Source organism: Halichoerus grypus, chromosome 4, assembly GCF_964656455.1.
Source record: "Halichoerus grypus chromosome 4, mHalGry1.hap1.1, whole genome shotgun sequence".
Lineage (NCBI taxonomy): Eukaryota > Metazoa > Chordata > Mammalia > Carnivora > Phocidae > Halichoerus > Halichoerus grypus.
Window position 1 is genome coordinate 122,332,253 of NC_135715.1, and position 12,423 is coordinate 122,344,675.

A 12,423-nucleotide genomic window follows, 5' to 3' on the forward strand; every position below is an offset into this window, starting at 1 on the left:
CTGATGCTATCATGGCACAGTGAGGATCAATCCTGGAAGAAACCCTCCTGCCAAGGTACAGGGGTTTTGCAGGATGCACATACGTGGTCCTGGCCTGCCAGAGGTGGGCCTTGGACCTGAAACCCCTGCATTAAGCTGGGACCTTGGAAATTCTGTACCTTCAGTAAAAGAGAATTAAATATGACCAGTATTGAAATGCGAAGGAATTTTTTTGTTGCCAATGTGGATAGAAACACAGTTTTTAGTGAGAAACTGAAACAGAGTATGACATGTGGTTGCAAAATGACAATTTATGCCAGCTAAGTGGTGCTGAAATCCTTGGATAGGAAATTTATATAAACCTGGTCCTAGTCTAGGGATACCCATGGAGTTCCCGGCAGGAGCAAATACAACACCACTGCCTAGTGACACTTGCATAAACCAATGTCTATTGGACACTCATAGAAAATGGGTTCAAAAATAAAATTTATATGTAAAACTTGGAACCAATCAGTTATAAGAAAAATCAACAGACACAAAAAACAGGAAGATCAATACCCCCAAGAACTTGAAAGAATTAAACAGTCTGAAAGAAGCTATGAAATAGTTCTGTTTAAAATTGTCAAGTAGACAAAAGGTGGAATAGAAATATATGGAAACAACAGGACACAATTTAAAAAGAATAAGCAAAGTTGAAGAATTCCAGTCACAATGTCTACACATGAGAGAACTGTTCATGGGAAGAGAGACCTCAGAGGATGGCATAGCAGTTACCCATTGCCACCATAACGTCATAGCCTAGGCCTTGAGTGATGCACAACAACTAGATATTGCTCATGTGCCTGGGGCCAGCTGGGGCTGGTGAGGTGGCTCTGCTATCCTTGGTTTGCTCACTTTTGAGGCATCAGCCGACTGTTGGCTGATCAAGGCTGGCCTCAGCTGGGGTTCCTGGGGTGACTGGTCTCTGATATACGTGCTTCTCATCCTCCAGCAGACCCGCCTGGGCATGTTCTTATGACAATGATAGAGGCGCAAGGGCAGGAACAACTAGCACACTGCCTCATTTTCTTGATCAAAATAGTGACACAGCCAAGCCCAGTCAAGAGGCAGAGCAGGTCACTCCATTGGTGGTGAGAGGGCGTGGGACTGCGCAGTCATGGGAGAGGGTACGGATTCGGAAGACAGGAGGAGTGGAGGACGTTGCTACGGTAGATGGTGATTGAGTGAAAAAGCTGGTTTAAGCACACCTACTAGAGAGAATGAGTGAGGAGAGACCTGAGGAAATTTCTCAGGTCATAGCAGAGAAGCAAAGAGATAGAATATGTGAACCAGTTAAGACATTCAGACAGACTGAGATGGCCCAACATATATCTAATTGGAGTGCCAGGGAAGATGGTGTATTCAAGGAAGAAATAGTGAGAAATTTTCCAGAATTTATAACAGATCTGCTTTCTCATAATTTGGAAGCACAATGAGTCCTGAGAAGAACTTTATTTTTTTAAAGTGACACCTAAAACATACTTTAGAAAATTTGCGACTATAAAGAGAAAATTTAAAAGACAACAGAAAGAATAGACAGGTAACTTACTAAGATAAAACAAGTAAATGAAAGCAAAATTTTCATTAGCAGCAATAGTTATCAGAAGACAATGATCTAATACCCTCTGAGTGCCAAGGGAAAATAACCACCCATCCAGAACTTTCTACCATACTAGTCACTCAAAAATGAGAGCAAAAATAAAGACATTTTTCAGACAAAATCCATGCTGAAGAACTATTATGTAATGTGTTTTAAAAAGAAAGAAGTTAAGCTCAGATGGAAGGACTAGAAATGAGAAGCAACAGGAATCAAAGACATCAGCAGGCATGGATAATTTAAAGTATTATTAACTGCAAATAAAACAGTAACCATAATAATGACTAATGCGGGTGGAGAGACATGAAAACAGGATAGATTAAGTTACTTCACATGGAAAACATGAAGTAGGAACTAGGATTAAAGAGTTCCAAGTCCTTGTGTTTTCAGGAGAAGAGTAGAGGTATTAGTTAACCATAAATTTTGTTAAGTCAAGTATGCTTGTTAAAATGTAAGGATAACTATTAACAGAACAGAAATAGAATATATGACTTCAAAAACAATACAGGGAAATGGAGTCTACAGAGAACCTAATCGTTCTATAGAAGGCAGGAACAAGTGAAAAGAAGTGCTTTCTCTCTGTCTCTCTGTCTCTCTATCTCGCCATAAACACACACACACACACACACACACACACTTTGAAACATAAGACAGAAGAAATGAATTAAAATATATCAGCAATCACAGTATTTGGAAATGTATTAAACTCAGATAGAAAATGCTTAACCTCACTAATAATCAGGGAAATGTAAAATGAAGCAAAGAAATACCATTTTATGACCACCACATTATTAAAAGAATTATATGGTTAATAACACTCGATTTATTGCCAAGGATATTGGGAAATGGGGCACATTATACACTGTTGGCCTAAGTATAACTTGGTAAAACTACTTTGTACGACCGTGTGATAATAGCTGGTAAAATTGAATATGTGCAAATGTATGACCAGATATTAGAGAAACTCTCATGTGCATACACAAGCAGATATTTATAAGGATATTCACAGAGAAAAATTGGAAGCAACCTTAAAAAAAGTAAGTTGCAAAGAATATTTATATAGTACATACACTCTGTCACATTTTCTCTCCTTGCCCCCCAGTAGTATTGCCTCACGTTTCCTTGCCTCACGTTTCCTTTTCTCAAACATTATTAAGAACAGATGGTCAGGTTTAAGGTACAGATAGACATATAACTTGCTCATGTAGTTATAAGTACATACTTTTAAGTAAAAGTTTTAAAATGTGCCCTGCAAGGATGTCCACCAACTTCAGGGGAGTGGCTGCCTCTGGAAAGAAAGCAAAAGTAATGTAAAGGTAAGGAAGGAAATTGCTTTGATGGATTCTTTAAAAAAAATGGTATTAAATATGGCAAAATATTAGCAATTAGTAAATGTGTCTGGCAACTACACAGGCATCTGTTAGAGCTGCACGTTTTTACGTGTTCAAAATATTTCATAATTAAAAATTCAAAGAATATTGACTAACAGAAAATACTGAAAGAAAAACCAACAATCATCACAATAGAGAATGAAATGCAAAGCCAAGGAGAAGCATCCAAAATAATCACTTTAGAAAAGTCATGACATTCCTAAGGACGGCATTAATAGAAATGGGAATGTGACCATGATGATGTACTCAAGGTTTTCTACTGCTTTAGAAAAAATTTAAGTTTAACTCAATGTATTGCACTTAGTAGGTTAGGAGAATACGTCATAGAGCGCGCTGTTCTCTGTCACTAGGCTAAACCCAAATTAGAATCAGTCAGCTTTGAAATTTCATTACTTTCTGGGCCTGGAATTCATCACCTCCATGATGTATTAGCATTATTTTCCCATCTGAGCCTTCTTGGGCAGCAGCAGTAATAACCTCGGTTTTTGTTAGAGGTTAGGACTGCACCTTCCTTGAGTTCCAAGGAAAATAGCACCCTCTCTCATTTCAGGGTGACATCTGTCAAACTTACGGAGCTTCTTTCCAACTGAGAGTCTGATTTCCTAATGTACTTCCCTTTCCAGGTGGGGCATTTTCTTTTTCTTAAAGTAAACTCTACACCCAATATGGGGCTCGAACTCACGACTCTGAGATCAAGAGTCACTTGCTCTACCATCTGAGCCAGCCAGACATCCCCCAGGTGGCACATGGTTACCCAATGCTGAAAAACAAACACGGGGCTTTAATCTCCAAGGCCTCACATCTCCATAATGGGCCAGCCACAGGGAGTGAAGAACCTCTCAGCCCAGTGCCTTTTAGTTCCCTTTATAGAAGCCGCTCAGGAGCAGACAGGACTGGCTACAGGCCGGGTGGTAATTTGGACCAAACTTTTGGGGTAAAATCTTAGGGAAAGGGTAAGCCTGAGATAATGACAGTGGAAATTAAAGTGTGCTTGACCTGTTTTAAAGGTCAATTTCAATTTTGACAATGAGATGATTTTAAAATCAGCATCAGTATCAGACTGTCATTTTAAGGGGCTATTTTCTTCAGCAGCACCCGCATAACACACACCCACCATGGCTTGGCCATGCTTTCCCACCAACAGTGAAGTCAACAGTGCTTAACACCAGCAAGGCAATGTGTTGCAGAGAGATGCTCCTCCCATCCCAATCCTACTTTAAGACCCACATCAAATTCCTTTCTCTTGTTGATGCCATTCTCCTTGGACTCTTGTCTTCCTTAAAGGACTCTAATGTGTAAAAACAGTTGTGAAATAGAGTCCCCATGGCTTTGTAGCTGGGCAGACCTAGGTCTGAATCCCAGCCTCGGATTACTCGTTGCAGGATCTCAGACATCTCACTTAACCTCCCTGGACTTCTGTTTCCTCATCTGAAAGTTGGGGAAATACGAACACCCATTTCAGAGGGTTGATGTGAAGACTGACTGAGATAGTCCAGAGTCTGGCCTGGTGTCATGCTTGAACTCGTCACAACTGTCACTGCCTTTACTCTTTCTTACTGGTCTTTCAATCACTTTCCCCTTGTTCTTCAGATTTCCATTCTGAGTTGAGGGTGATTATTTTGAATTTAGAGAAGAACTTTTAAATTTTATTCCTGACTGCTATTGATTTAAAATATCATGCTTTATCCCCAATAAAATAGGTTTTCTTGAATTTTTGTTTGATATTTTGCCTCACATTTCCTTTTCTCAAACATTATTAAGAACAGAAACGTTTTAAAGATTGAAGTCAAACGTGTTCGGAAGCCAAGTGGTTTCAGTCTTAAGTGTCTCTACTGACCAAGCCAGCTGAGGCACTGCTCACCTTTGCTGGCGTCTCAGCGTCGTCTGCTGACTGAGGCCCTGGTGTTAGTATTTAAGGTCAGCCATTGGGGAACAGGAAATTTAAGCTTTGGTCACACTGAGGGAGTCATGTTCCCAATAGGAAAGGCCACCAAAGTAGCCAGGGCAGTTGTAAGTTAAGTCCTTTTCATTTGGAGGTTGCCAGAAGAATGACTCTGAGAACAGGAACATTCTTTTATGTCTCTTATACAACTTTAAGCAAGAACGAACTTAGCACATAGTAGGTGCTTAATAATCCCTGAGGTGTATGTATGACACCTCCTATACAGATTCACCTCAAAACAGAATGTTACGGGCTAAATGTGTCTCCCCCAAATTCATATGTTGAAATCCTAACCTCCAAGGTGATGGTATTAGGAAGCAGGGGGCTGTGAGGAGTGACTAGATCATGAGGGTGGAACCCTCACGAAGGGGCTTAGTGCTCTTATAAAAGAGACCCCAGAGAGCTTTCTTGCTCCTTTTCCGCTACGTGAGGACAGAGGGAGAAGATAGTGGCCTGTGAACCAGGAAGCAGTCTCTTGCTGGATACCTGATCTGATGGCACCTTGACCTTGGATTTCCCAGCCCCTAGAACTGTGAGAAATAAATGTTTATAGTTTAAGCCAGTCAGTCTGTGGTATTTTGTTATAGCAGCCTGAACAGACTAAGCAGGTCCTATCTATATAGAATGGTTGACAACAATCAAGTCCTTCTCATACCTCAACAAAGCCCCATAAATAAATGTTTGCACAGTTGAAATATGTTCTTTTACTTATTATTTTAAATCATTGTCCAAAGAGAAATTTCTGGGTTTTTAATACTTTAAATATTAAGCAATATAATTCTGAAAGGAAAGAAGATCAATGAAACTTTATAAATCAAGAGGAGTTGTTTTCTTTAAACATTTTTAAAAAAACTTAATTCCAGTGTAATTAACATACAGTGTTATATGCAAACAATGAATCATGGAACACTACATCAAAAACTAATGATGTAATGCATGGTGATTAACATAATAAAAAAAGACAATAATACAAATTAAAAAAAACATACAGTGTTATATTCATTTCAGGTGTACAATATAGTGATTCAACAATTCCATGTATTACTCAGTGCCCACCACCATAATTGTGCTCTTAGTCCTATCCACGTATTTCACCCATCCCCCCATCCACATCCCTCCCCTCTGGTAACCCTCAGTTTGTTCTCCATAGTTAAAACTCTGTTGTTGTTTTTTTATTTCTCTTTCTCTTTTTTCCCCTTTGTTCATTTTTTTGTTTCCTAAATTCTACATTTGAGTGAAATCATATGGTATTTGTCTTTCTCTGACTGACTTATTTCACATAGCTTTATACTCTCTAGCTCCATCCATGTTGGTAGAAATGGCAAGATTTCATTCTTTTTTATGGCTGAATAATATTCCATTGCATATACACCACATCTTCCTTATCCATTCATCTGTTGGTGGACACTAGGGTCGCTTCCATAATTTGGTTATTGTAAATGATGCTGCAGTAAACATAGGGGTGCATGTATCCTTTCAAATTTGTGTTTTTCTGTTTTGGGCTAAATACCCAGTGGTGTGATTACTTGGTCACAGGGTAATTCTATTTTTAATCTTTTGAGGAACCTCCATCCTCTTTTCCACAGTGGTTGCACCAGTTTGCATTCCCACCAACAGTGCAAGAGGGTTCCTTTTTCTCCACATCCTTGCAATGCTTGTGGTTTCTTAAGTTTCTGATTTTAGCCATTCTGACAGGTGTGAGGGGATATCTCCTTATGGTTTTGATTTGCCTTTCCCTGATGATGAGTGATGTTGAGCATCATTTCATGTGTTTGTTGGCCATCTGTAGGTCTTTTTTGGAGAAATGTCTGTTCATGTCTTTCTGTCCATTTTTAATTGGATTATTTGGTGGGGGTTGATGTTGAGTTATATCAATCAGTTCTTTATATATTTTGGATACTAACTCTTTATCAGACATACTATTTGCAAATATCTTCTCCCATTCAGGAGATTGTCTTTTAGTTTTGTTAATTGTTTCCTTTGTTGTGCAGAAGCCTTTTATTTTGATGTAGTCCCAATAGTTTATTTTTGCTTTCGTTTCCCTTGCCTCAGGAGACATATCCAGAAAGATGTTGTTATGGCCAATGTCAGAGAAGTTACTGCCTATGCTCTCTTCTAGGATTTTTATGCTTTCACGTCTCACATTTAGGTCCCTAATCCATTTTGAGTTTCTTTTTGTGTATGGTGTAAAAAAGTAGTCCAGTTTCAATCTTTTGCATGTGTCTGTCCAGTTTTCCCAACACCATTTGTTGAAGAGACTCTCTTCTTCCCATTGCATGTTCTTGTCTTCTTTGTTGAAGATTAATTGACCATATAGTCGTGGGTTTATTTCTAGGCTCTCTTGTGTTTCAAGGAGCAGTTATTTTCTTAAAGCAAATTTCAACTTTATAGAGATTCCAGATGTCAATGCTCTGTGGGTCCTGGAAAATATGTCATTTTGGGGGTATTTTTAATCTCATACAAAATTACTGAACTTTTGAAACCTAACCAGAGTAACTCTAGCATCCCGTGGCCCTGAACACAGGAGGCTTCAGTCCTCTGCAAGGATTGGGGGATGCTGGCATCCTCTCCACAGTCTCAGCCTGGTTCAGCCTCCACTAGAGTCCCCTTCAAGTGACCCCGCTCATGGCACAGGTTTCATCCACTGCCCCTCTGCGTGCCTTTGCCTAGAAGAGTGTCATATAATTCAAGGACAGAATTCTAACAGATCTTCCTGCTACCCATGGGTTCTTCGTGGTTTTTTCCTCCTAATCTAATTATAGAAAGATAAACTGTCTGTGACTTCAAGCTGACAAGTACCTTTTTTTTTCCTCCCTGCTTTGAGTCTTCACTCATTTGATGCAAGAAAGAACTCTCAAACTCAGAACTGTTTCAAATAAAGCATCAATGTAAGAAAAAAAAAAGAATTCTAACAGAACTGTGGAGGGATAAGTACTCCAAAGCACAATATAAACACTGGTATTCCTGGCCTTTGTGCTAGAGCTTCGATTCTTATTGCTTCAAAGTGTTAATGGAGATCGTAGTTTTGAAACCTGTTGCCAAGCTCTTCTTTCCTTTCTGTGTACATGACCATTTTCATAGTCCATATTCCTATCTACCTGCTGGAGAATGGGAAATCAAGTAGGGAATTGGGACTCTTTTAACAGGAAGTCTGAGTCCCTAGGGAGGCAGTGTGAGGAACAATAAGATTTACAAAAATGTTTGTTTTCATTAACATATTAGAAGCTAGGTCCAGTGAACTTGAACACAGTGACTGCCAGATACCGGGGAGAATTCAGTATATAAGGGTATTTCACTTGGGTCAGGTAGAAAAGGTACAAAGAGGACCTCACCTTCCTGTGATGAGAGTTGTGGGAGCAGGGAGAAGTAAGGCAAGAAGTTCAGACAGGGTACCTGGTCACCATCTACCCCTGGGGATGAAATTCAAGGGCGAGAGTGCCACATTATCCAACTAGACATAGGTCAACCTGAGGACACTGGAGCCAGAAGTGTGCATCCTTCCACATAGCCCAGGAGAGTTTGCAAGTCAGTAGGAGAATCTCCATCTAGTATGGTGTGGGGCATTAGTGCGCCAATGGTAAGCAGAGAAGAATTGGGAGAGAGAGCTCAGGACAACACCAAAGCCTATGTGTGGCAGACAGAGTGTTCTCACAAGGGAAACAGAAGTTCTCAGATGCCAGTGGGCTGTCAGAAGCCTGAGGACTGAACAAAGAGGCCACAAGAGAAGGGGTTTTGAGGCTGGAGACAAAGAAACAAATAGGCAAGAGACTTCAGAGGTGGGTACCAGCATCATGTCCCATTAGTGCTGGATGGGCCCAGCTGTGTCTCAGTCACCCCATTCAGAGACCCATAGACCAACCCAAGTAGCTACAGGTTCCTCACAAGAACACAGTGGACAGCACCTGACCTGCCACCTCCCAGTGGAGCCAAAGGAAGGGAACCTAAGCACATGGATCCCAGAGCCCTCCTCTTCCTTACTGTCAAGAAACCAAGTAAGCTTCTCCCCACCCATCCCATGTGGTGCGTGTCATCTCACATGGGAGCAGTGGGCAGAGGGACTTGGAAGAGAACGAGCCATCTAGATGAGACTGTCTAAAGCAAAGACATGAAGATGCTCTTGATGGGCAAGTTTAAAGTCACCACCCCTTGCCCTAACTTCCAGGATGGTGGGCATAGTGGGAAAGAGCAGATGGCTACTAGAAAATAAGGTATATTTTCTTTGAACATATGTGTAAAAATGTTAAGCTGCAACATATTTATACCATAAAGGAAACGATTGTGTGTTTTTTAATACCTCCACTCTTCCAAAAAGGATTTGGTGCAGCTACAACCTATGTATTGGAAAGTAAACACTTACGGAAAGATCCAGAGATTCAATGAGTTTTAGTTAGTAGGTATGAAGAATAGAACACCATATGTTAACTATACTGGAATTAAATAAAAATAGAAAAATAGAATGATGAAGATATATTTAATACATGTGATTTGACATCTAGAAGGTTAGCATGAGAAATGCGGTAAGTTGCATCTTTTCTGTTAATGGAATGTCAATATTTTTGTGGAAGAAAGCCGAGAACCCAGAGCTGTCTTTGTCATACCTGTGTCTCCTACACTTCCTGGAGTGCGGTGTGTGCTCAGGAAATATTTGTTCAATGAATAAATGAAAAAATAAACTGCTTAGCATCAGGATGGATAACTTAAGACATTTTTGAGCTCTTTCAAGCCATTGATGGGCCAAATAGCAGAGCAGGGGGGGCTGGGGTGGCAAGAAGTAGGAGTTGCCCCAAAGAGTTACCCCATCCTGGCCATGAGAGACCTGCTTCAGAAAAAGGGGACAAAAGAAAAGAGTGGAGGTGGGGACTTTGCTGTGCATTGCCATCTCTCTCTCGCAGGGTGTGTGTGTGTGTGTGTGTGTGTGTGTGTGTGTGTGTGTGTGTGTGTGTGTGTGTTTGCCTGTGTGTGATTGTTTCCCGGGCAAGAGTGCTCATTGCAGCCTTTAGCACTATAGGACCTTCTGTAGGTTCCTCATGGAGAGACCCTCTCAGAGCAGGGACTCTGGGCTCAGGGCAGAAGGGGTTGGTCTGGGAGAAAGGCAAAGAGCACCAAGCATGGCCTCAGGGAGGCAGGGATGGCCTGGTGGCCTGAAGGTGGGAGAGTGTTTGGTCTAAAATTAGATTGGCATATGCTACTTTTAAACTTGTGTTCTATTAAATTTACAGTGTGTGATGAATTAAGAGATATTTTTATAAGCCCTGCAATGTCTTGTGGCACAATTTGACTGTATTCTTTATTAAAAGAGTTAAGATGCCAATTTGTTAAGTGTAAACGGTTTTTTGAAAGATTTTATTTATTTATTTGAGAGAGAGAGAGAGATAGTGAGAGAGAGGGTGAGCAGGGGGGAGAGGGAGAAGCAGGCTCCCAACATGGGGCTCAATCCCAGAACCCTGACCTGAGCCGAAGGCAGACGCTTAACCGACTGAGCCACTCAGGCACCCCCATTAAGTGTAAACTTTTAAAGTAGGACTAGGATAACCCCATTTTGACCTTTCTTGATTTTTTTAAAAATGCCAGAATTTTAAAACCTGAAAGCCACCACAGCCCTGTCTGAGATGTTCTGGTGCACGTACATGGAAGTAAAAGCACATACTACTACTAATTGTTCCCTGAATGAGACCCTTTCTCTATCACCTCTCGGCATTTTACACACTGTTCCCTGGGCCAGAAGCAAAGGCCTCTCATATTCACCCCCACCACCCCCCCCCAGGGGTATTTTTGGAGACTACATCTTTCCTATCTTTCCTCAAGACACAGGCCAGGCATCACAGCCTCCCAGAGGCCCCTGCATTCTCTTCCGCCATCCCCCCCGCACCGCTGAGCTCAGGGCCTCAATGAGTTTTCATAGCACCTGTCATATTCTTTACCGCTCATCTCTCTTCCCCACTAGACTGTAAATGCCTTTAGGGTAGATGCCATCCATCTCATCCTCTTTGTGTTCTCAGAATTTAGCACAGGGCCTGGCATGAGGCAGATGCCCAGCCCTTACAGCAAGGTTCTGGGATCCCCAATTCCTAGCCCTGCCCCTCCCCAGAGTGAGAGGAGTGCTATTTTCGGGGATGGGTATGGTTCTATGTCTACATGGATGCATCTTACAGGTTAAGTGGAAAGCGTGCCAAATGCAGAGAGACCCAAATGTCATCCCGTTGTATGCCAGGACTCTGATTTTTTTTCTCCAGCATTAAAGGTGCAGGGGCAAAATTAAGCCAGAGAGAGCACGGTCGTGGGAGTGAGAATATGAAAATGCTGGCACTATGGAGAAAGACGGTGGGAAGCAAAGGGCTTTGTCTGAGCACGGATCTGGCAGAGCCAAGGCAGGCCTACTGACCTCAAGGCTGGGCTGAGTCAGCGCGCTGCCTGGCACACACCTTTATTTGCACAATGCCCAGGGATGGATTGCGTTTGCCTCGTGCCATCTGTATACATGCTTTCTAAAAATGAGAACTTTATCCTTTGCCATTCAGGTGATTGGCCTTTTGCAATACAGTTTAAGAAGAAAAAAAAAAAATCCAGGAACAACCTACCATAAGAGTAGGATCAAGCCTGAAAAGATTGAAAACTAGGGGAAAGAATTGAAGATGAGCCAGAAGACATTAATCAGTACTCTGCTCTCATAGATTCTACAAAACTATTCTGCAATTCACCCAAATGATGACCACTTGCCTTAATGTTCCAGGGACTTGTTATATGGGGTCCATCAATCTTTGCTGGCATTCCCTGACACTATTCGTGATCGAGACCATTGGCTGACAGAATCTGCACTGGAAACAGACTTGTTAATTAGTCTAATGAATCCACAGGAGTCATTAATTATCTAACACTTATCTAATTAGCTAACAGTTTCACCTGTCAGAGCCAGAGGTAAATGCCAGACTGGAATTCGGTGGTCCTCTTCATTATACCCTAAAAATAAATGGAGACATGCAGCACAGAATACCAAATACAAGTGTGGAGACTCCACGGTGGGCAGTGGGCACGCTGCGGCTCGGAACTGTCAGTGGTGGTTGGAAGGAGCCGCGGGTGGAGCCCTTGGAGGTGGGTCAGGAGGTAAGAGACACACGTCATTGTAAACTACAAACAGCTACTGCCGTCCCAAGTCACAGAAGCAACACACATGGTCGGGCCTATTTTGCCTCCAAGCTGTCATTACCTGTACTAAGATCAGTTTCTTCCAGGATTTCTGAATACTTTGGGCAAAGTTACAAACATCTACTTGGTGGTGGCACAGCAAGATTTAGGCTGCTACGTTGGTTCTCTAGCCTCTTTCCGTCTCATTCTGTAAGCTTTGTTTGCTGGCCAAGATGGACCAAAGGAGGCCGGCATGGAATCTGAGGAGTTTGTCCAGACTGACTATCACCACAAAGAGGAGTATCTTCTAACATGGAGATCTTACGTAGGATATGGACACTTGATTGTTGACT

The 12,423-nt window shown here is 41.7% G+C and overlaps 1 protein-coding gene across 1 annotated transcript in view; it reads right to left on the bottom strand.

Annotated features, from left to right (window-relative positions):
* Positions 1-6,479: 6,479 nt before the first annotated feature.
* CCDC148 (coiled-coil domain containing 148) overlaps positions 6,480-12,423 on the bottom strand; it is a 286,442-nt gene continuing 280,498 nt past the window's right edge. The window contains exon 16 of the transcript XR_013447145.1: positions 6,480-7,368. The gene's annotated coding sequence lies outside the window, so the exon portion shown is untranslated. The remainder of the gene's footprint in view (positions 7,369-12,423) is intronic.